The 26147-nt window shown below is 36.9% G+C and overlaps 1 protein-coding gene across 4 annotated transcripts in view; it reads right to left on the reverse strand.

Annotated features, from left to right (window-relative positions):
• Positions 1 to 25643, reverse strand: part of LOC6573568 (sodium-coupled monocarboxylate transporter 1) — a 44546-nt gene extending 18903 nt beyond the window's left edge. Inside the window, exons 1-2 of one of the 4 annotated variants that reach the window (XM_015166985.3) lie at positions 25471 to 25643; positions 23300 to 23350 (exon numbers count right to left, since the gene is read on the reverse strand). The gene's annotated coding sequence lies outside the window, so the exon portion shown is untranslated. Of the gene's footprint in view, positions 1 to 6320; positions 6420 to 23299; positions 23365 to 23792; positions 24062 to 25470 lie in introns of those variants that run through there. The other 3 variants (XM_015166984.3, XM_015166987.3, XM_001999600.4) reach the window with 3 other exon arrangements.
• Positions 25644 to 26147: the final 504 nt, after the last annotated feature.

Below are 26147 nucleotides of genomic sequence, written 5' to 3' on the forward strand. Positions count from 1 at the left end.
ACTGCGCGCATTTCGCAAATAATTAGGTTAGTTAGTCCAGGGCGTTGAGTGGCCAGACTATGGCACCCACAGTTTTGCATATTAGGCATATTAACGCGTTTACCGTTGCCCGGGCCACTTGCAACACACTCCACAGCCACGCACAAACATTGTTCATTCCGGCTCTAACAATATTATGTGCAACAACAATAAATGTCTGGCACGTAGTCAATTGACTGGAGCAACTTTTTAATTTCCCAACGGGGCGAATCTCAATGGAATCCGTGTGGAGGTCTGTGTAGATGCGATGAGTGTATCAATGAAGGGACATATGTTTGCTCTTTAAACAAGATTGCGAAATACTAATCTATTTACTTATACATTTAGATATACATGTATATAGCTGATACTTTTTATTAGCCATTATTGGTTTCATCTATGGAAAATATTGACGAACTATTCGACAAATAATTTTCCCAGCTTGATTTATGTTATTCGTTTCGATTTTCATATTATATTTCTAATTTAAAAATTATTTTAATTTATTTAAAAATTATTTTCGTTTTTTTATAGGATTTTTTTTTGGTTTTTTATAAATTCATTAATGATGAATTCCTAATTATAAAAGGTTTTTTGACGTAATGTAACGTAATTTATCTTCTTACTAAAATGAATTCATATACAAAAATGGCAAGGGGATCACTTTTTTTTTTTTTTTTTTTTTTTTTTTAATTTACACAGATTTTTGGTTTAGCAGGATACAAATAATCTACTGTTTTATTTAGAATAATTGGTCATGTGTCAATCGGAAAGTCACAGGTAATAAAAATATTTTAAGTGCAATAATTTGTGATTCAATAATAAATGTCACAAATGCATTAAATGAAATTTATTTATTTATTTTTGTATTGCTAGTTGGTTCCGAAAGTCTTTCAAATTTCGATTGTGAAACTAACAGACGTCGCACTCTTAGTGAGAATGGCTCAGGCTTTGTCTATGGAATATTTGAATATTTAATTTTAAGTAGCTGCACACTGAACTCTCTCTAGCTAGTTTTAGCTTTGGGGTTCACTGTGGTGCTAATGACCGTAAATAGAAGCCATTGGCAACGTCAGTTTACGTTTGCTTACTCTCTGTTTCGCTGTTTGGTAATAAATTTGCATTTAAGTGTCCAGCCGGGGGCTAAGCAAACTATAATTTGTCTTGTATGCCATGTGACAAGAGGAAAGGACACTAATCATCGTTTAGAGTGCTGCCACTGGACACCCACCGACACCAGCAACACCACCAGCACCACCCACTGGACACCGGACGACCAATGCCATCTCCGTATTCGTAGCTCTGTTGGCTAATTGAACTAATGAAATGTTTTTCTACTCTTACAGCTCTTGAGCGTTCCGACACATTTGTCCAGCAGACTTTTGTTTTCATTTTCTCTATCTCTCTCTCTGTCTCTATTTCACTCTCTTCTTCTATCTCTCTCTGTGTGTGTGCGTGCCAGCTTAAATTAAAAACCTCTTTTCGGCTCTTTGTTTGCTTGGCAATAAATTATGCTAGCTACATTTTGTCACCACGGACTTGCTTTAAATGAATATTTATGCTGGCATCCTCACCTGTCCACAACAGGTGTGCATTGCAAAAGCTCTTGTCAAAATTGACGTATTCAGTGTGCTTGAATTTGCTGTATCTTTGATGCATCCCCAGAGCATTACAGATTTGTCAACGATATTTGATATGCTCCATATGATATATTGCCAATAAAATATCATTCCTTCATTTTAAAGTAAGATTTTAATATTTTATATATAAATTCAGTACTAATATTCTAAGCTTTACTTTGTCTCCTCTCTTATGTCTTTCATTTCTAGTAGGGTATTTAATCTTCATCTTCATGTCAGCAATTTGAGTTTGTTTTTGGTTCTTGGTCTTCTTTTTGGTTTGTCAGCTTTTCGTTTAGCGGCTGTCAATAGTAGCTAGCAATTTGCTTTGATACACTTTTGCAATTAGGCTGCCAGTTAACGCTTGCTTATGACTAGCCATCAGATTTTCAATTAACTTTGATAGTGCATCGGGCAGCGTACTTGGCGCGGCCAACGGAAGGAAGGCGCTTGTCAGCACAAGTTATTAAAACTTTAATTCACTTGGCTTGCTATAAGAAATTAGTTGGCTCAACGTTTTTCGTGTCATCTGCTGATGCTGCTGCTACTCCTGCTGCTGCTCTTGCTGCTGGACAATATGCAGATCATCCCAGTAACCCACCCGCTGGCAGATAGTAGAAGACAACATTTTCTATGCAGCTACAGGACAGGTAAAAATGGCTAGTCAGCCATGTGGCAGGGTAAGTGAGTGCGCCCCTTTTGGCTGCATGTGGCAGCTGCACAAATTGTTTGCTGCCAGCAAAAACTTTGCAGGCGACATTGTAATTTATTTAATTCTTGTCGACATTTTTTTCGTATTTTTTGTGTAACTTTATTTTTGTTGTTATTTGTTGTCTCTGCTATTGCGACTGAAATTGGCAACAGTTGCCCGGCAGCAGTTGTCACGGGGCCCCACGCAACATTGTTGTGGATTTCATTTGAATTTATGCTAAATTGTGAGCTTAAAAATGCGTGTTATCCTTCTGGACGGGCTGTCGCTGTCGCAGTTATTGTTATTGTTTGCGAGGGGAGGACGGGGGCGTGGATTAGGGCTCAATTTGGCCCGTTGTTTACGGGGCTGGCTCTCGGAATTATAATTTCAAATGATTGTACCAATTATTTGCGTACAATCAGCTGTAATTAGCATATTTAATTATAGTCATTTCGCATAAATATGCATGAGACGCAAATTTCATTTAACAGTTGGCCAAGTGCTGACAACTTGAGGACCAATGAGCAATTAAGACAACTGCCAAACCTGCGCCTAATGACAACCTTACAAAATGCATTTAAAGCAGAGATTGATTGATGGAGCTCAAATGATAAACACATCAATGCATAAATGCCTGCATTTACGACTATGACCAGAACAATGAGTAATCAATTATCAACGCCCACATATCATGGACGTGTTTATGCAAATGCTCCATGCACCGTATTCACCTAGTTAATTGATGGCAAAAAGTGTGCAATTAGCCATATGCATCTCAGCCTCAATGCTACTACCTCTGACAGCTGAAATCTTCATTCAACTTACACGCATCAGCCAGCAGCGAGGTCAGCTGTCGCTATGATGGCACTTGAGCATACCCTATATGCACTTGGAATTTGTTGAGGCGGCTCTAGTTGCTGCTGTTATCTATCTATCTATCTATCTTCATATCTATCAGTCTCTCTATCTATCTATCTATGTATCTATCTTTCTATCTATCGATCTAACTATCTATATATTTATCTATATCTATATATTTATCTATCTACCTATCTATCTTTACATCGATCTATTTATCTACATATCTATCTATCTCAATATCTATCCATCTACATATCTTTCTATCTCTACATCTATCTATCTATATATCTATCCATCTATCTATCTATCTTTATATCTATCTCTCTACCTATCTATCTGTATATCTATATCTGTATCTATCTATCTATCTATCTATCTATCTATCCATCTATCTATCCATCTATCTATCTACATATCTGTATATCTATATCTGTATCTATCTCTCTATCTATCCATATATCTATCCATCTATCTATCTATCTATCTACATATCTGTATATTTATATCTGTATCTATCTTTCTACATATCTATCTATTTCAATATCTATCTATCTATCCATATATCTATTAATGTATCTAATTATTGTTATTTACAATATCTATATATTGTATGCTCTTAAATCCAACATGGCAAATCTATTTCAATAACTCATTTGCCTATGCAGGGTATACACTGATTGAAATAAGTCATATATATGTTGCATTTGACGCTTGACAGGTGAGACATTTGCGTGTGTCATTTGTACAAATTTATGTGCGTTTCCCGTTCAATTTATAATTAACGGTAATTAGTTGACTACGGTAATGGGGTCCCACTTGACGACGAGGCGCAACAGTTGCCAGAAAGTGTTGCATTCCATGGATGCCCGTTGCAAATGAGCTGGTTCAAGTGCAACAAGCAGCAGGCAGCGTACACGTGCAGCATACTCCGCACAAATGCTTAAATTAATTTCCTTTCAACATGGAATAGCTTGAATGTGGGCAACGTTGACTCACTCACACACACACACATTCGCACACTCTGTGCAAAGTTATCAAGTGTAATTTGCGTTACGCTTAAGACAGCAGCAAAATTCAAGCAACTTGTCATAATCAGAAGATTATGTTGCAACAGCAACAGAAGCAGCAGCAACAGCAACAGCAACAGCAGCAACACAAGCACAAGCACAAGCTCAAGCAGAAGCAGAAGCAGAAGCATCAACGGCAACAAACTCACTTAATAACTTGGCAAAGCGTAACAGCAATTACACGACAACACACAGCAGCAACAACAGCAAAGTTTGACAACACCAGCTTGTGCAGCAACAATAACAGCAGCAGCAGCAACAACAACAACAACAAGAAAGTCACTTTGTGTTTATGCTAAAAATGTTGCACGTCTTGATTGACAGCAACAGCAACAGCAACAAGCAACAGCAGCAACCTCGCTGGACTCTTGAGTGTGTGTGTGTGTGGGTGCTGCCTTAGAACGGAACCAAGTTGTTGTTGTTGTTGTTTTAGCTGAGGTCCCATTTCGGTCACATCATTTATAAGCCAAGTGGGCGTTGTTTGCCATTGTCGGTTGCACTTGTTGTTGCTGTTGTTGTCCTTTGGCATAAGTTGAAGCCGGCTCCTTGGGCACACCGAAGGACTCGCCCGCATACGTAACGAACTCAAATGAAGTTGCCAGCAAGTAAGCTAATTTGCATAGACTTCAGATTGTCGCACGCTGCCGTAATTGTTGTTCACTCATTAAGACGCTTGACTGTCAGAGCTTGAGAACTCCAAATTTAACAACGTCACGACCGAATTATCCGAGTTAAGCCAAAAAACATAAGGGAAAATATAACACTTGCACTAATAAACGGGTTTTTTCTTTTCAATGTAGGTGGTTTACCCAAAATATTTTCTATCCGCCTCCAAAGACATTGACGTTAACGCTTTTCTATTTGTTGACAACGCTACGATTGCTTGAGTGCTACTAACAGCTGGAATCGAGCGTGGAATATTCCTTTCAAATTAGGTTTGCTGCTCATATTGAACTAATTTTTTGGCTCTATGCGTGTCAGCGAGTGATATCTTCAGATCAGCTGTTCAAGCACTCAACACTGTTAGCCAAAATATTATTCACAACTACTCGTTGGAGACGTGAATAATTTGTAATAAAATCAATTTGGAAACTCGTTAAATGATTTGTGGAGTCTTTCATTGGGTTATCCGCATATGAAATGGTGGTATTATTATTATTAATTTCTTTTTTTTTTTTATCTAACTCTAAGTTCATATTTAATATATAGCGGAAGCTTATGCCAGTTAACAGTTAATTTTTTAATTTTAAATATTTTTGCTTTGGCCTATTAAAATTCTACAAGCGATTGCAAAAAGTAAAAAAATTGTTCAATATTGTTTTAAAAATTAATTAAAAAATTTTATGGCGCAACACGGAGAGTGAAGCTGATTTTCTAGTATCAGTAAGCTATATGGAAAACCAGAAGAACTTTATTTTTATTGAAGTTGATCCTTATTCTTCTTAATATTTATTATTTCAGTTGAATATAGCACTCAGTATATCCTAAATATTAAATTATATTTAAGATGTAGAGAGTTTGTATAGAAACATATTAAAACAGTAAACAGAAGAACTTTCTTTTCAATAGATTTTCATATCCTTATGCCTTTTCTCAATTTCCTTCCGTCCACTGCATTCAAAATATCCTAAATATTCAATTATATTTATGATATTGAGATCCTACTTCATAGAGAAACCTATTGAAGCAGTAGCCCATAGAGACACGACTCACATTAGCGAGAATTTATACTGTTTTTCCACATTCTACGCATATCGTGACAAAATCAATTAGCGGAATATGCAAATAGAAATGTTGTGCTCTCATAGACAGTATATGTCTTGTTTAAGTACCCGGCTCATAAATATTACGATAACTCATGTTTTTCGTGTGAGCGAGAACTGAATCACCACAAAAAAAGACAAAATAAAGTTTCAGCTTCTACGGCAAGTGCGTCATGTAGAGCAGCATATGTCAATGCCAGCTGAATAAATAGGTTAACCGCACGATGTTAATCGGTGAGTAAATCAATCAATACGAATATTTAACGGTAGCGTTTACTATACTATATTTATAAGCACTCACGTGATAAGGAGTTGTTTGTTAAATCTGTTGAGGTTGTCCTTTGTGTTTTGTACGCACAGGAAACACGACTTTACGGTTCCAAAGTTACAATTGAATGCCGCAAGCGGAGTCCCAGTTCCGTATTTATAAGAAGCTAGGGCTTAATTGCGACTAACATGATTTACATAGAAAATATTTTCGACAAACACTACTACTCAGAGCCAGAGTCAATTTCAGCAGGTGTTTTTCGCGTGAATGTGGTTTATTGCTCACTGAGCCCTTTATAATGCTGCTTTAGAGTGAAATTTATATGGAATCTTACCAGACAACTGGCAAATGTTTGTCCGTCTATGAAATCATAAAAAATATAACAAAATATTATCTCGTTTCACTTGGATGTAACCGAAATACGTCAGGCTCGCTCTCAAGCTGATAAGACGATAAATTGAATCTAGAATTTTTGAGTTAGTTGGCCTCGAGGGCAACGGAAGTGTTTTCACAGCTGTGTGACGCTACCACAGATTATTCCAGACTTATCCGAATGGCTGGGTCATTAATCTGCAATGAGTAATGAGCTGCTGCAGCATTCCCGGTGACTGTGATTTGGACACACATCTCTCATTCGACAAGCGGAGAGCTGAAGCTGTAGCTGTAGCTGTAGCTAGAAATCACTGCTCAATGGATTGCTACAGTTCTCAATTTCTGCATTTGCAAAAAAGGGAAAGCGAAGGGGAAGGGGAAAGTATAATTTATGATCCACGCTCGCGTTCTGTGCAAAATAATGAACCATAATTTCATTTGAAACAAAAGTTGCTAGCAACAAATTTGAACTACATAATTTTGAGAATTACGCTCTTTGCTTTCATTCATTCATATATTTTTATTTTTTTTATTTTTTGGCACGGTACTTCATAAATTTTCATTAAGTAAAAGCTTGTACATAAGCCAACTTGTGGCTGTTTTTGTTGTTGTTGTTGTTGTTGGGATTCGTTTAAGCAGCCTAAGCCGAATTTCAGTGCTGTAGCACATCGAATTAATGGACACACTCGAGAGTTGGGCCAAAGTTTTAAATTTATTAAAATTTACTTTGCGCTAAAAGGTTTTTACACTTGCACTTCTTGGTTTCAACTGAAACGGAATACTTTATAATGTTGCTCGACAAGCAAACTCTTCACCTGTTGCAAAAGTAGAAAATATGCAAACCGGATATAATTGAGAAGTACCAAATATCCTTGGCAGGCCGACGATTATATACCCTCGAAGAATATTTGTTTTGTGTATGTATTGAATAAGGAGATTGATAAATTGATTGAATACTGTTTAATAAATGAAATTCAATATTGAAGAATTAAATTGTGGAGAATTGAAATTGTTGTAAATTAAAATATTTTTTATTTTTTTCTTTAACATCGAATCATTCTCCCAATTCAGTTCTTTTGATATGTACTTGTAAACTAATATAGTCTTTTTATACCCTGAACCCATTGAAAATGGGAAATCAGGGTATAATGGTTTTGTGAAAAAGTATGTAACGGGCAGAAGGAGGCGTGGCAGACCCCACAAAGTATATATATTCTTGATCAGCGCGACGAGCTGAGTCGATATAGCCCTGTCCGTCTGTCCGTCCGTCCGTCCGTCCGTCCGTCCGTATGAGTGCGTCGATCTCAGAAGTTATAAGAGCTAGAGAGCTGAAATTTGGCATGCATACTCGTGTGTACCATACGCAGTACGAGTTTGCTTTATTTTTTCGATAAATCATCCGATAACCTTTTTATCGAGAATAATCGAAAAATTGATTTTGTTTTTTTAGCCTAATTTGAACATTTTTAGACCTGGAGTGTTCAAATTTGGGTTGTATATAAAGTTAATCGATACAAAGATTTTGTAATTTACAGATTTTTGATACCACGCCCCCTTCGCCCCAAATTTGTAAAAAACGCATTTCAAGTACTAGAGACTTGTGCTTTGGAATGTACACACATATTCATCATATGATTACACTCTGAAAGTTTCATTAAGATCTTATGTCTACAAAAGAAATTATTCAACAAATAAATTCTCATAATATTGCCCACAAAGCAGCGCAGCCCAAGCGCAGTCGCTGCTTACTGCGCAGTTAGCAGAGCGCAGGCTTATGCGTGCGTGTGGATGCATGTGTATGTATGTGTGCATACAAAGTGCAGAATGATTAGAATATCAGCTTAGAGGGTTCAGGGTATCTCCTAGTCGAGCAGTCTCGACTAGAGCCTTCTTACTTGTTTTTTATTATTTTTTTTTTTTTTTTATTCCGTCTATATATTCATTTATGTATCTTTTGAAGTCTCCTTTATATTCATATAATATTAATATTTTTTTTTTTACTATCTTGTCTAGATTTATTCTACGTATATCTGCTTGATAAGTTTGCAGCACATCTCTGCAATATTTAAATTCAAATTGTATTACACGTGAAATGTTATATAAAACTCCAAGTCGCAATAGGCCAACAAAGGGCAAAAGTATAATAAAATGTGGCGCCCCATTGTGTTTGTTGGCTTCAGCTAAGCAGTAAAAGCGACTAGAGTTAAGTTGAGCTAATCCAATTGGTTAGCTAATCCTCAAGTCGAGAAGTACTTCATTTAAATTATCAAAAACTGATCTAAGCTAACATTAGCTATATCATTTGCCTTGTAACTTGACTGAGATAATGCAGCGCACTGTTACGGAATTCCGCATTCATAAAATTTCAAATACAACTGAGATATTTCACAGTTTTATTTCATTATACCAAAACAAATGTTTTAACAGCAGACAACAAAAAAAGACTTAAAACAAAAACGTTTGAATAGATAAACGTAGTCTAGCAGCTGTAAGTATTTCAGTTAAATATTTACATGTTTGCAAACTGAGTTATCTTGGCCAAGTTTATTGCTAGTGTGAACTTTTTGAAATACTCATTTAAATTAGTTGTACCAAAATGTTATCATACCTAATTAGCAGTGTTTAATATTGATTTACATTGATAATGTTGACTTTGAGTCAAGATTGCAATGCAAATATTAGGTGGAATATATTAAGTGATAATAGTTGAAGAATGGAAATAACATTTTGATAAACTCTCATAGTTAAGTTTCAAATAAATTAAAATTTGATTTATTCTATACATTAAATGCTCATACAAAACTAAGCTTTAGTTAATATTTTTTGTAACATTTATTTCATTTTTGTTTAATTTTAATCAAATATGTTTCGTGTTAATTTTATATCAGATTATTTTCCTATAGGTATGTCTCTTTTTGTAATAATTGAAAAAATGCGCATCATTTATTTATTTGTGCAAATATTATGAATTAAATATACACAATTAAATATTTATAAAACAAAAAAAAAAAAGCTTTTTTCCAACACGTTTTTAATGTCTTTAAATTGAGTAATTTTTAACGCTTTGTGTTCACAAACTATTTGTTTGTCACTTAAATATGCTGCATATGAAAGCATAATTACAAATTCATAAGCCTGTGAAAATACACAAAAACTGTTAATATTGTTGTTCTCTTCCATGCTCGTTCAAGAAATCTCTAGAAAGTATATTAGCATTTTTTTATAGCGAGTAACTGCCTATCTAGTCATAAAAAACTCTTCAGATAATACATTATGTATATCAACTGGTTACTGTTGAGCTACTCAGATTTATCTATTTGGGGGCGTGGCAAAATGAAAAACAACCCATACATAAGTCAGATGTGCTATGCATATACATTATATATATAGGTATTAATCAATTGAATTCCTTTCGTACTCTGAGCAAGTATTCTGCACTCGGCTACGCCCAATTGCAGCGTTGAGCTTGTGTGGCTTATGTTTTTCTGCCTGGCAGCGCAAAAGTATTGAAAGGGCAGCTTGAACGGGGGTAGGGTGGAGCAGGACCATAGTCAAGTTAACATATATACATATGTACATATATATGAGCATAAATACATATATATATATATATATATATATATATATATATATATATAGATATATATACATATATATAATGCATAAAACCACACAAATCAATTTGCAATTGCGCTTTCTCAATGTGCACATTGAAAATGTTTTTATAATAGTTTCGATGCGGTTTCTATTTATTTGCCATGTGCCAAGAACAACAACAACAATAGCAACAACAATAACAACTTTTTGCCCAGCCATTTTGGCCATCATTGTTCATTGGCTAACAAGAGCAGAAAAAAAGTTTTTATTACATTTGCTTTAGATGTTCGCTGTTTGTTTGTAGTTGTTGCATGATGGAAATGTTAAAAAATATACGTAATGCTGTTATAAATATGCAATGCCGAAAGAAGCAGAAAATGTTTAGTGAAATGTGATTGACTAGTTGGTATCCTACACTCAGTGGAGCTTTGAATTCCTACTCCAACTCCAAGTCCTAAATATTATAAAATCGTATATCTCCATTTGATAACTGCAATGATTCGACATTGCTCTAGTTGAAAACGGCAATTCAACTTTATTACCAATAAGAGCACTCATGAATCTCAACTACTCGAATGCGTCATCACGATACAGAAAAAGAAGATTTGCTTGGCAGACAAGTTTCGTTGAATGCTTATAGAGAAGAAAGGAGTTCTTCAATTGTTTAACTACAAAGACAACTCAATTATACATGTATAAAGGCATTGTCATTAAGTTGTATTGTGGAAAAAAATAAAAACAGTAAATTAGTATAGCTATTTATATGCATGAATTGATAGCAGGAAATCACTTGAATAGCAGGTGTTTTAGTGAAAAGTAAAATATATTTCCAGAGCTAATTAGTCAAGAGTACTAAGAGGCCTTAAGCGAAATGGTTCAGTGTAATATTAATAAAAGCTGATTACTTGATTGTATCAATTAATTAAGCTAATATTTTGTGGACAAAAGAGCTTAGGCGTACCATGAGTGCTAAAGCCAGATGATTAATTGAAAGTTAAATAAATACTTTTGGTATTAGTTTATATATGTACATACATATATTATTTTCTTGGAAATAACATTTAATTTTGTGTTCAATCGAAAAGTGAAAAGAGTCTGCAGGCTATTCGGCTATAAAGCTTTTTAGCTTTATTTCAGATATTTTTTTTATGATTATTTTGGCGATGTTCATGGGGAGCATCGCAAATCAGCGAAATGAGATAACGAATTTTACAACTCACGAGTTTCGCTGAACATTTCAGATAATATATTTTGGCAACGTGCACTACTCGTTCACGAGCTGAAACGATTATATTGGTATCGTTTGACTTGATGTTGAAGCGATTTGAGATAGAGAATCGAATTTTGGTATCTGAATTTGTTTATATTTATGGCAAACTGATTTTTAAACTAAGATCATCGGCCAAGCCTTTCTTGAACTCATAGCTAGATAGAGTTGTTTCACAATTTTTAAGAATTTTGATTTCATTTGTGAGTGTGAGCGAGTATTATGCAGTCAATTGTACTTGACTGATTTCTTTGCTATCATGCATTTGATTTCATTATTATGGCTATTGTCTTTGATTTGAATACTAAATGCGTAAAGGCATATTCCGCGCATCACGTTCGCCGTGCATATTTAACATGTGTTGGGATTTTGTTCAGCTATGTACATTCACACTTTAAAGCTTCGTATGCGAATCAAGAGAATGTTAAATATTTTAGCAGCTGGAGTACACAATTTCATATAAATATTTTGCAGCTACGTTCCATTTACATGTGCTTATTATACCCTCTGGCTACAGCCCGTTCTCTGATATGAAATAAAAATCAAACTATCTCGTTTGTTATTTACATTTGGCTAATTGTGCAAAGTGTAAGAGGTGGCTTCGTACACACATTCCTATGTGCTTAACAATTTTGTTTACCCTTTTAAGTGAAGCGTACGCAAATTATTCGCCATTTAAATGAAATCGTTTTGGCAAACGTTTTATGTGAATATAAATGCAGTCAACCAATTAAACTGAATGTGCTCTACACATTTAAACGATGGGATGGAGGGGGGGAGGAAGAGTGCAGGGAAGAACAAAAAATCACAAGTGGGCGTCGAGAGCAGACGAGTGGAGCAGCAGTTTGGCCAGGCGCTAAGAGATTTATGAAATGCCATTAAAAAATTAACACATGATGCTGTTAGCTACGCGTCGGTTGCTTAATAGCTCCAATGGAGGCTGGCTGGGATCTCTCGGAAACGCTAAGCTTGGCTGCCACTTACCTTTGATTAAATCATTTATGCTAATTTTCTGCAATGCCGTTGATTAAATTTTAGCGGCTCGTGCCGTGTGACGTCTTGACGAGGCTTTAGCGTTGTCTACAGCACCGTCTCTTGCTTATACTGAATGCTGTTGCTACTTTCATTAGCAGCTGTTCAATTAGCCACATAAAAGTCTATTCAATCAGACAAAAGAGCCCCAGAGCATATTCAATCAAAATGAAAGTTAATATTTGCCCCTAATGACGTCTATTTGCCATTTGCCATTTGCTGTTTGCTGTTTGCAGTTTGCTGTTTTCTATGCATTTGTTTTAACACTCAGATTATATAAGTATGTACATAGAAAGCAAAATTCACAATTTCAAAGTTAAATCGAAATTCTAGACAAATTAATGCTTGTATAAATATGTTTGTTAGCGTCGATGCTTTCATTTCATATTTAATTAACTTGGCCTCTGAGCATACAAGCCAACTGTAAAGCGCTTCGACTGTGTGCTCAGCTTAAATAATCGATGGCAAACAAATCATAATGTGATAACCGTCACACTTAATGTTAATTAAGACAACCAACTATAAATATACTTGCCTATATATGGAGCAGTCATATATTAAGTTAGTTATTTATTTAAAATGCACTTCACTTGATCCATTCTGAAAACGATATCAGAATAAACAAAAAATACAAATTAAAATGGGCAAATAATGGATATGCCAAGGTCTGTCATTCAAAAAAAAAAAAAAAAAAAAAAAAAAAAACAACAACAATTAGAACAACAATAAACAATTGTCTATTTTTGTTAAGTGGCTTTATCTTGTCACTCATCGGGCGTCTGCGTGTTTTTCCGTGTAAAGTGTCGCACTCGCCATTGAAAAAATATTTATAAATTGTATTTTGCAGATAACAACAACAACAACAACAGCAACAACAACAACCAGTCTATGTATCGTAACAAATGTAAAAATGTCACGTGAGTCGCTAAAAGCATTTTGCCCAGCTTACTTATTGTGATTGCTTGCACAATTTTCGATTGTGCGCGTTGATCAAACATTTTTCCATTTAGGAAATCAAATGTTCGAATGTAAAAAAAATAAAAAAATTTGAGAATTTAGCTACATACTTGACAAAACCACAATTAGTTGGCTGTTCACACGGCTCGCAAAGTGTTGATTGATATCATTAAATTTCTTGAAATTTCATGAAATTGATTGATTCAATTAAAACACTGATTAATTAAATAAAAAATAATTATATTAATTGCCCGACACTGTTTACATGACGAAACACACACGCACATATTTAATATTTGTTAATTTATTTTCTTATTTCACAGCGCAATTATTGATACATTTAACATTTCCATCAGTGCCAAATAAATATGAAATGATATACTTTAATTGAAAAACTCTTTTATCATTCATTTGTAGCTTTTGCTGTGGTTGATTACAGTCCTATAACGCAAAGTCTGTATATATTGCCATGTCTTAATTAGGCAGTATTTTTAAAGGACCTTTTGTTCATGTTCAAATACACCAGAACATGAATGGAATCAAAATGTAAAAAAATAAGAAAAATGTAGAGAATATGTAAGTTTTGCATACTTAAATGAAATGATTTATATTGATATGTTCTCAGACAATGTGGAGCTGCTTAAGTGTGTGAAGCATATTTACTCAAATTCATATGCGGGTTTAGCAAGAGAATGAATGAGTAGGTTAGCTAAAATAAAGTTCAAGTTTCAAGTTGCAGTTTCTTTAATTTAAGTTTCTATCTATCGATAAGCAAATACTCGGCCAAAACGACTCTGCCATAGACCCATAATAAGAAGTTGTAAAGTTTTCGAGTTCATGCCAACTTTCGTTACTTATTCGAGCTGCTTCAAGAACAATTACCATTTTCTGTGATTTAAGTCTTTAAGCCAAATTAAGAGCTGTTCTACAACGCTATGAAATCTTGTGAGTTTCTATATTGCTCCTGTGGGGCCTCAAAGGGCGAATTGAACAGATTTCCTTTATTAACAAATTGAATTTTCATGTTTGCTTGTTATTTGGCATGTTCGGCCAGCGGAGTTGTGTGTGTGCGTACGTGAGGAGCTGTCAAAATTCCACGAGCAGACCAAAGGCATCTCAACGGCGCGCCACTTACAGTGGCCCACAGAGCCACTGCAACTGGCGGATCCGATGCCACTGGCAATGGTGGGTAATGTTACACCAATCACCAGGAACTCGAACACGAAACGGAACCTCAGGCATTGTCGGGGCTAACGAAGTGAGGGTTGGGCTGCCAGCGTGCACAGTGGTCTTCCACATTGCCCAAGGTTGCATTGAATCGAATGAGAAGCACATAGAAGGGCGCTGGTTAGGGTATTAGTGCAGTGCAGACCGACAGTTAAAGGGCTGAAGTCTCTTTAATATTCACACTCATGAATAGCTAACTGCACTGAATTGGCCCACTGTGCGTGCGGATTGGTGCACTAGCCGTGGTTAAATTGCACTTGAATGATTTTTATTGTGACAGCCGCATGCTGTTCAGCAAATTAAATGCCTCAGCCGCAATAATAATAACAACAACAACAACAACAACAACAACTGCAACAATAATAATAACAACAACAATAGCAGCTGTGCTACCATTTGCCGCACTGACAAGCAATTAAATGCGTGTTGCAAATGTGGCCAAGAGCATCAGCAGCAGCAGCAGCAGCAGAAGCAGAAAAATTGGTAATTGCTGCTGGGTTTTATTGCAGCTCAAGCTGGAAGCACAGCCCGCTGTGTGTCAACCCCCTCGCCCCCTTGCTGATTCAATTGACAGGACAGTATATGAAATTGTAATTTGCCGTTCGTTATTAATTATTTTGTTTTTAATGCTTCCATATTGAGAGATGCAAGCGATAAATGTGCTGACGCAATTTATTGCTATATTTAAAGAGTATTCCGGAAGAGAGCCAAATCAGTAATAAATAAATAAATAAATATACATATAAAAAATAATAATAATAATAATAATTAAAGATCAAATACTCTCTCTTGCCGGACTGTTAATCCTGTGAACTGTTTTAGCTTGGCATTGAATTATGGGTAAAGCCAAGTAATTTAATCGGCGCGCTTATAAAAATTATAAAAGTCATTTAACGCATGGCAGGGATTATGGTCACATTAAGAATGTAATTAATTTAAATGCATTATAAATGCGAAAGTGCCACAAAGAAAATAAATAACAACGTAACTGAAAACTATCACTGGCATTTAAAGTGAAAATTACAGAAAAAAAAAAATTAAAAATGGTATATATACCATATATAGAGCATATAAATAATTAAAGAGCAACAACAACGACAATGGCAACCGCACAGCGAGTGAAATTCATTTTCGCCACCTTTCCCATGAGGCACACACATACACACGCACAGGGGGCCAGGAAGTGGGTGTGCCCCGCTGCTGTCGCTGCCAGCTGATTATTTATTTTCAGTTTTTATTTTATTTGTATTTTCTCATTTATATGTATATTGTGTACGAGTATGTGTGTGTGTGTGTGTGTGTGTGTGTGCTATGCCTACTGCCAGGCCGAGTTCTCGCTGCCAAGCAGCCAGCCAAGGGCCAACAGCAAGACCAGCGCCGAGATTGACATAAATAAAACGGGCAACTGTACTGCATGCGCCTCACCACTGTGTGGCTGTGTGTGTGTGTGTGTGTGTGTGTGTGCCTTGGCGAAGGAGCATGAATACGATTTTAATCCAGTCTACAAAGTAGTAAGTCTGCACAACTTTAGCACACCGCCAGCCTTGATACCTAATCAGGTGGCATCAGGTGTAAGCAGATATGGAAAATGCAATGGGAGAAAATTGTGAGAAAATGTGAGATGAGAAAATATATACAGCTAATATCGAGCAATAAAAAAAAAAGAGAATATGATATATGTATTATTGCATTTAGACATTAGAAAAAATTAAAAATTAGAGAATATGATATATACATATATAATATATTGTATAAAATTTATGTACATTTTTATTCTATATAAAATTTAATTAATTTTGGATATTTTATAAATATTTGATAATGTTTACATACATATTTTGTCTAGCTACCTCAAGTGTTACAAGTGTCTACATAAAGTTGTGCGCACTCATTTAACTGTATAGGGTATACTAAATAATATTTTCTTGGCTGGCCAAAGGGCAGACAGGGCCCAGTGTTGCAAGCCGTTGTGGTCGCTAAAAGCAAAACGAAATCCGAGAATGAAATTTATCTGCTGCGATTTATGGTCCGCATACAGCAACAGAGAGTCAGCACTGGGAGTGGCATCCTCGTTGAGTTCATAAATAGCAATGTTGCATGCAACATGCACTCGACTCGGACCGCACACTTGAGCCCCAGTTCGACGCGTCTCGACTCGACTCGACTCGACTCGGCGCAGGCTCTAATTTTTATGAGAATGTTGCGTGCTGTGCATGCTATAAGGCGTTGCCGTCATGTCGACGACAACGCCGCCGCTCTCAAGCAGCAGGATTCGCGACTTGAAGGCACTATGCACAGAGTTAAGGGGCAAAAAGAAGAAGAGGAAGCGTATTTATATATGTATATATAAACTACTTTATCAAAATGGAAAATGTAGAATGCAAACAGCCATAGCACACATACGCCACGTGCGCTGCCTTTCAAAATTAGCTCCTTGGCAAAAAATGTCGACAGCACGCGCCCAACAATAGCTGGTAACATGTAATGAGCAGCAACATTTCAGCTGCCAGACTAAAGAATGCCCTGTAGGAATATATATATATATATATATATATATATATATGTATATCTCTAGAGGGATCTGTTTGCAGTGTAAAGAGCTCGCGAACCTGAAGCATGCTCGACCATAAAGGTCTGGTCTTGAGCAGAGGCTCGCCTTAAGTGCTGTTCCTTTAATTTGGTTTCTTACATGCCAGAGATGAGCTTTAAGCCATAATTAAAATAGCTTCTACGATGAGAACTTTTCAATATATGCCCCTAAGGAATGTCTTTAAAGAAATGCCCCAGAGGGCTGCAGCAGTTGGCGAAAAAATACAAAATAATATAAATCTGTGGAAAAAACCACGAGCTTTGTTGTTGTGTGTTGCTAACAAGCAATTCAATTAGCTGCCGGCAGCAATAACAACAACAACAACAGCAATAACAGCAACAACAGCAACAATAGTTGCTGCAATCATCTGCCTAGTCGCATAAAGCAGAACCAATGCGAGCCTCATAGCTAGGCAAAGCATTTTTGGGTGGCAAAGTTTTGTGCAAAGCTATCGACAGTGCTGCTTGTTGTTGTTGTTGTTGTTGTTCGTGTTGCAGTTGCTGTATTTGCAATTGATGTTCGGGCGCACTCCGAGCCACTAGGCGATGTAAGGAAGCGCCAGCTACAAAAGGAAGCCAGCAAGGCGGCCAAGGAGCAGCGAAGCGCCACTGTCCCAGTTGCTTGTTTGATTTGGCTGGCTGCATGGCTGGCTGGTTCGTTGACTGCTTGGCTGGTTGGTTGGTTGGCGTGTTGGCCAACAAATTGCAGCCACAAGAAACTGTTTTTTGGCTTCCGACTTGTTTGGCAGTCCTTGTCTGGCTGCTTGCTAGCAGCCTGCATTGATTACTTTGTTATGGATTTTGTACGGCTGATTTGGTTTCAACAATTCCCAGTATTGTACCCTCTGCCAATTTCTTTAGATTACAACAACAGCAGCAACAACGAGCCCAGTCTTTGATTGCGGCAATCATGGAAGAGCGTCAGAAGTTTGTGCAGCCCTATATATTCAATATACACGCACTCAATATACAGAGAACGATGCCGCAGCATTGCAGCAAGGATATTGCAGCGGGCGCATTCGATTGCAATAGTTGCATCAATTTAACCATAATACATAATGTCAACAACAAATTGAACTTTGATATTTGTATGTGCGTGTGTGTGTGTGTGTATGCACATAATTGTGGTGAATAAAACGCAATTAAAATGCAAACCAGGCGGCGCTTCATGATTAGAGAACACGCTACAATTTTATTCACGTTTCTGACTTTTTCCACAGCGTGCCAAAACAACAACAAAAACAACAACAACACAAGCTTAACTAACAGCTGGGGGACTTCTAAGTGGCGCATGGAATAATTCAGCAAGCAGACAACAACAATAAATAATCATATTTCAAGTGCACTTGACAAAAAACTAATTAAGTAATTTTAGTTTTTAATAATTAAATTATTTTAGTCAGCATTTATAAATATATAATAAAAAAAAAATCATTTATTCTTTGACAAGGTTATCAAAAAAAAAAAAAAAAAAAAAAAAAAAAAAAATATTATTTTATTTTCATCATTTATAATATAATTATTGTTCGGTTATTTATTATTCTATGTTATATTTGTCACTTGTTTCTCTCAGTGCCGGCATGCAGCACTCACAGTTACAGCTAGACTGGGCCAGCACTTAAGTGAAATGGCTGTAGCTCAACTTTGGCCAAATGCAGTCGAAATGACAGCCAACAGCGGGCAGCAGACAACAGCAGAGGATGTGGCTTCAACGTCTCTGTTGGCTGTTGTCCGTTGTCCGTTGTCTCTTGTCGTCGTATTTATCACTGCTGTCTACAAGCCACAGGTAACTGGCAGGCTGGGCCGCAGGGGCGTGTTCTGGCCAGAACTTGCCGCAGGTCAGGTGAGCAAGGTGCGAGTGGTTTTTTAATTTGTGAATCGCTGGCGATTCTGAGTGCCGTTGTTGTTGTAATACATAAAGTAAAGCCTTTCTACATGAATAAAAGTGTGTGCGCGTGTATGTGTGTGTGTGTCTGTGTGTGTGTGTGTCTGTGTGTGAGTGTGTGTGTGTGGCAGTTCAATGACCGCTAATACAAGCACAGATTGCAAATGCATTTCATTTTTGTACTTCTTTGATTATTGAATTTCATTGATAATTGCTGGCGACATGCATGCTGCATGTTGCATGTTGCATGCTGTTTGTTGCTGCCCGCCGCACAGTTGTTTAGCTGTTTGTTTGTTCGATTCTAATTCGATTTAGTATGTTGGCATGTCTGCGCCGCGAGCGCCTTTCCATTTGTCAAAATCGATTCGAATTTCAATTTGGGTTAAATGCACTCAATCCAGACCTCGCCGGCTCAGTGAACTACTTAACGCAGTCATTGAACTTTGCAATAATTTGACGAATCTCTATCGATTAGTCAGAAATGGCTGTCGTAGCTGAGCATCAGACGACGATTGACACGTTTGCATTAATAGATTTTCGGAACGAGTTTGTTTTTTATTTGTTTATCAGTTTATGGCATTTGGCTTCGCATCATGTGCCAAATGATCAATCAACAAAATTGTATAAACTTTTATTCTCTGTATTCAAATCATATGCAAATGTCTATAAAAGAAATTAATGTCCTTGGCACACTGAAGACCAAGTAACCAGGTAGGAACTGGAACTGGAACTTGAAGTGGGACTTGAACTGGAGCTGGTTCTATAAGAAACACTTAAGACAATCGCTTGTACTTTAATTTACATACAGTCAGAATACCATATATATCATATTGTAATATGTTAACTGCGATTTTTTTCCTAATACTTCATAAAGTGCTAAGATTGTAATTGATACTACATTCAATATATATCACCAGCGTCTGCCCTTAAAAGACAAAGTTTAGTTACTTACATACTACATATCTACATACATACATATATCTACTCAAATATCCAGGCAACCTTGTACCATAATAACACATTAATTACATTACCATTATCAAAATTAAAAATTGATATTTATTTATAACTGAAAATGATACAGCATTTTATTCAATGATGCAGCTCGAGCACATTAACGACTTTACAGCTTAATTAATATAAGAGGTTGATTAGAGCAGGCAATAAACACAAGCCTGAAGTGATACTAAAAACAACAGCCATACGCTTGACCAACATGCTGAGGCAGTTATCCAAGGTGTTAAGGCTGATCAAATGCTTTCGACACACATATATATATTTGACAAGCCGGACGCAGGGCAAATCAAGAAATTGACAAAAAAAAAAAAAAAAAAAGAACGAATTTGTTTGTCACGCGAGCAACTCAAAGTTTTTGTGTTGTTGGCACGCTTCTTTGTGTATTTGAAGTGCCATGCAAATTGAGTACTTAGCAAATTGTTGTAATTATAAACAGAAAAAAAAAACGCGCACGCAATGTCGCGCGCGTTTTACCGGCGATTTTAAATCGCCTGCTAAAAATGTTGCAAAAAAAAAAAAAAAAATAATAAATAAATAAAATGATTCAATAAATGAATAAATTTCATTTGTTCATGTAGGCTTTTTACATACTATTATCACTTTGTAATAGCCGTTTATTAAATAAATATTCATTCAATAATCAATTTGAAATGAGCTGAATATTATCATTAAATTTAATGACCTAACCAGGTTAAAACTATATATTTTATTTGATTAAACTTGAATGGAATTGAATTGCATTGTATTTCTTGACAGCCTAGCGAGCAATCTACGAAATTATAATTCCAATGACTAATTGAGTTTGCTGCAGATCAAAACAGGAATCGGAGCAGATGACGGAAAGAGATACAAATAGATATGTATACTACAGTGGCTCAAAGCTTATTTCAACCAGCTCCTCAAAAAGGTTTGTTGATCTATAAAATATAAACTATTGGGGATATCGAAAAATTTAAACGCAGGTTGTTTTCATAAATAAATAATATAAATATTTAATAATATTTAAAGCCTAAAAAATTGTATTTCATAAGTGGTAGAAATATGCTCATTTTTTAGTTTGAAAGCAATTTTGATTACTAAAAAAAATATTTTCTAAATAAATGAATTGATTATACACTTTTTTCGAGGTGCTGGTTGAAATAAGCTGTGAACCACTGTATATATACATATGTATATATTGTTGCATATGTATGTTGTTCTACTGCCCCAGGCTTAATGCTTTTAACATTTAAATGTTTAAACAACATTTTAGTGAATAAATATTTGTTTGTCGTCAACAGCTTGATTGATTTCATGCATATTTAAATTTCCTTTATTTACTTTTTTATTATTATTTTATGCCTGCTATCAATTAAAAAGTAAAGATGCATGTTCAGCTGTTGCTGATAGTAGTTTGGCTTTAATACTCGCTCACTTGCTGCGACGAGCATATTGATTTTGTGCAATAGTCCAACTGCTGTTCGTGTGGATGAGCATTAGAATTCGCTATGGCCTAGGCCAGCTATTTGAAATTAGACCAATAGACGTCAAATAGATATAAGAGGCATGTTCGACTTCCTAATACCCGTAGTAATGCATATAATATCTTGATTCGATAGTATTGCAAATGAACTAAATTATAAATTTAAAGCAAAGCTCTTGACTAAAATAAATTTGATATTAGTAATTTATTATCTTGTCTGATTTACATAAAGTGCCCTAAGCATTTACAAATTGCACATGAATTACAGTTAGTTTTACCTATTGTACAGCTATTGTAACTGTGTTGCTGTTAAACATGCATTTAGTGCATAATTTATATATTTATATTGTAAGCTTATTAAAAGTAGGGTATTTAAGAACCACTCTGTGGTTAATTTAAAAACATGCCACAAAATGAATATCATTATTTTATGCGCTGCATGCATTCAATTGAAAGCTCATAAATATTTATATTTAATGAATGCTGAGTATGTGAGTGGGAGTGAATCCTCGTGTATCTCTCTGTGTATGTGTGTGTGTGTGTGTGTGTTTCGTTGTTGCCATTATGCTGTGGTCACATGCTGTGGTGGCTTCTTCTGTGGCAATTGCTGTCATATTTATGAAATGGTTAATCCAGGCTTGACAGCCTGACAGCCTGCCAGTGGCTGGACAGGGGGGAGGGGGCCAGGGCGCGCATTTAATTGGTCAATGTCAGTTAGTTTGACATCGAGGCATTATAGTTGATGCTGCCCATTAAATGATGTTTGCATTAGCTTTAACTCAGAGCGCGACCTTCGCGTTGCAAGAGAAAATGAATTCAATTCGTTGCAGACTGAAGCTGAAACTAAATCGTAATAGACTCATCCACACTCTGCCATGACTAATCAAATTCTAGTCGTAGACTACTTTGCATTAGAGGCCACACTAACCCAATATTCTCTTTTCAGCCTTGTGTAGCGAGTATGAAAAATGGTTTCAATGTAGATTTATGCAAGTGGGCCGCTCGCATCCTGTCACAGACTCGGGCTCGCTGCTCATCGTTTTCTATCAGCCATATTCTAACCCCTAGCATTCTCAGCCAGCCCCTCACTACCCCGCGCCCTGTGCTTTGTCATGTCTGTTTTTGCCCGTTGGCTGTCTGCTTGCCAGTTCGCTGCTGCTGTTGCTGCTGCTGCTGCTGCTGCTGCTGCTGCTGCTGTCTCTGCTGTGTTTGTATTGAGTGTATTGCATTTAATATTTATTTGCTTTTATTTCCCTCGTTTTTTTTATGTCCCCGTCTTTCTTTCACTGCTTTTTCTCTCGCTGCGCACATTTTTCTTTCCTTTGGCAAGGTGCGCTGGCGTCAGATGGAAGAGGAAAATTAAAAATGCAATTGCGATTAAAATTGCATGACAAACGCATTGCAAAATGTTTCATGTTTTGCAGCAGCCCCAGCACCATCACTCCCCTCCCCCCCCTCCTCCTCTCTCTCTCTATGACAGCATGATACCTTGAATAAATTGTTGGCCCGATTGTCACAAGTTAAGTGAATCACCCAATATTTGACTCTATGTGAGATGTCCCAATGGCTTAGTCTACACATGACACACGGTGCTCATTCGCACTTACCTTCAGTCAACTTCCAGTCCGAAATTAACACAATTCTTCCTTTACACGCTTCTGCCGAAAAAAGAGTGTGATATACTATATGATTTAATGTTTGTTGGATCAATTATCGCGGCGCTTCAAAGTACTTAAATTCACTTTTTTGATTGACGGCTAAAAATAACTGTTGAATTTCACCCGGCAGCAAATTGTGCCAATTTTTAACTGTTTCGCGCTGCTTAGCCGAACGGAATAATTTAATATTTGCTTTTCAAAACAAACCGATGCATGACATATGTACTACATATTATGTAGGCATTTGCAAAGGTTGGCCAGCTGCCCGGCATTGTGTGTGCATTTATAGCGGATGATTTCCTGTGCCAATGGCCGCCATATACGCCACGCCCCCCCGTCCCCTTCTGCGATGAGTGAGAAGTGCACTAAGTGACAAAGACAAAGCACAAGAAATGATGTGATAGACGGCAGGCAGGCCGCGGAATGGGAGGAAATTGATTACCCCTTGCCAAGTCTGGCCACGTGACCGGCTCGTGATTGGCTGCTGCGACCGGCGCAGTTGTGACTATTTACGACGCTGCTTGTTTTGTTTCTGTTTCTGTTTTTGTTTTTGTTTTTGTGTTTGTTTTGATTTCAGATTCGCTTTCCTTTGTGTTATTTTTAACTCTGATTTCTTTTGCTATGAATTTCTTCGGTGTTTTTGTTTTGCCGTTCGTTTCGCTTGTGTTTTGTCGCGCACTGTTCGCTGGCGAGCGAGCGAATGTCAAATGATTTGCCACCAAAGTGATTATGCTTTATTTATAATGTCACTAATTAATATCTTTCTCTCTCTCTCTCTCTTTCTCTATGAATTCGCTGGGCAATTGTGCGGCCAAAAACTGATGCTAATGCGATTGCGGCCTGGGGATAGACAGCCAGCCAGCCAGCCCGACTAAACAAGCAATAATAATTTGCGGAAACAGTCCCACAATCACGCCCTTAGCAATTTACTGACGGACTGTTGTTGCTGTTGTTGTTGTTGCGTTTTGCACAGTTATTATTATTAATTTGCCAGGTATACAAATATTTATATATGTACATGTTAGTTAGCTGGCTCGCTGCATCACTCACGCAGCGTTTATAGACCGGAATTGAGGAAGCTCTTGACTTTGTGAACCTGTCACGAGTCGAACTTGTAAGCCTGGTCTTTACGCACCTTCAAGCCAACCGACAGAAGTTATAAATTATGAATTATCATTGTCGACAGCAGATTGTAATAGATGAGTTTTGAAAACTTGTTCTGGCTCGTGTGACCAATTTAAATAAAAGATACTAAAAACGAAATTAGCTATGCTATCTGCTTAAAATATTTAAAACACGTTTTGCATTCCAATTAAACTGCTGCTCATCAAACATACACAAAAATTCATCACACATTCCGTGTCTTGGTCATCTTTCACTCAGAGTTCTAACAGAATTTCAACCCATGCCATTATAATGAATTATTGCGCAGATGACTAATCAGACTATTTTTAGATGGACTTTAGTTTAATTTAATTTTGTTTTTAGCAGCACTAGCATAGTATGTGACCCTCGGCTTGGATTTAAGTCACTCGAATTTATTTCAACAGTTTATATTGCCGATCAACAAATACAATATTTTCCATTCATTTGCATTTAAGATGTTTTTGATTTTTGTTTTCATTATTTTTCCGATATCCGTACGTCCCTCATTTGGCTATTCGACATATTTTTTATCTTAGACATTTTTTGGTTGAGATGTAAAATTTTCCACTGCAATTTCTTCATTTTGATGAAAACCTAATTTGTTCAGTTTGGGGCGAACTTTTCCATGGCCCATGTGCGTGGGCGACCTTATGTGTTTTCGATATGCCAGTCACGTTTCTGGCTCGAAACATACGTAATTAGCCCGACGAGCAGAGGGCCATGAAAATAATGTGGCCCACGTTTATGAAATAATTAGTTTTGCCCATCATCTACTTCGAGGCGTTGTCAACGAAAAAAATTCATCATCAAGTCGATTTTGATTTGATTCTAATTAAATGCACTGATTTGTTGTTCTTTGTTTTCTTTTAACATATGTTAGTTTACAGTCGTTATCAATTTTCGAGATCAGCAGAGAGCTGCATTTACATTTGAATGTGACACGCGAAGTTTTTCAACGATTTCTGTTTTCGTACTTTTCTCTCTTCCCTCTCGCTCTTGATATTTTTATGGTTGTGTTGTGGTCGATTGCTTTTAGTATTATTATTTCTTTTTATTTTTGCCTTTTCAGCTATTTTCACTTTTGTGATCGGATCGAAGCGCGCTGCGTCTTGCGTCTGCGAGTGCCACGACGGGTTTGTTGTCATCGGCGGCTGCGGCTGCCTCTTGGGCGGCACTTTTGTTGGCTCGATCTCGTTCGCGGTCGAATCGGCGTCGTCGTCAGGTGCGGCTAGAGGCCGTTACGTTTGTCGTCGGAAGGTTCGTGTATCGCTGCCAGCGACAGCTGCGACTGCGACTGCGACTGCGACTGCAACGCCGGCAGCGCAGTCCACAGCGCAGTTGTCAGATTTTATTGTACAACAAACGACTGCACATCTTGGGCCCAAAGGCCAATGTGGACTGTGCGGCCTATGGATTAGCTGGCTGGCGATCCGGTTTTTGGGCCAGCTACATGTCGTCTGCGCCGCCTGCGCCGCCTGCGTCGTCGTCCGTTCAGCACACCCAGCGCACAGAGTTTTGTGTGCACTGAGCGCTTGACTGGACCTGGACCGCAGTGTCAATGGGCAGGCAAACATGCACACGGAAACACAACAACAGCGACTGCAGCCCCAGTCGCAGCTTTACAGTGAGTAATAGTTAAAACAAATTAAAT

This window comes from Drosophila mojavensis, unplaced genomic scaffold, assembly GCF_018153725.1.
Source record: "Drosophila mojavensis isolate 15081-1352.22 unplaced genomic scaffold, ASM1815372v1 contig_16, whole genome shotgun sequence".
Classification (NCBI taxonomy): Eukaryota; Metazoa; Arthropoda; class Insecta; order Diptera; family Drosophilidae; genus Drosophila; species Drosophila mojavensis.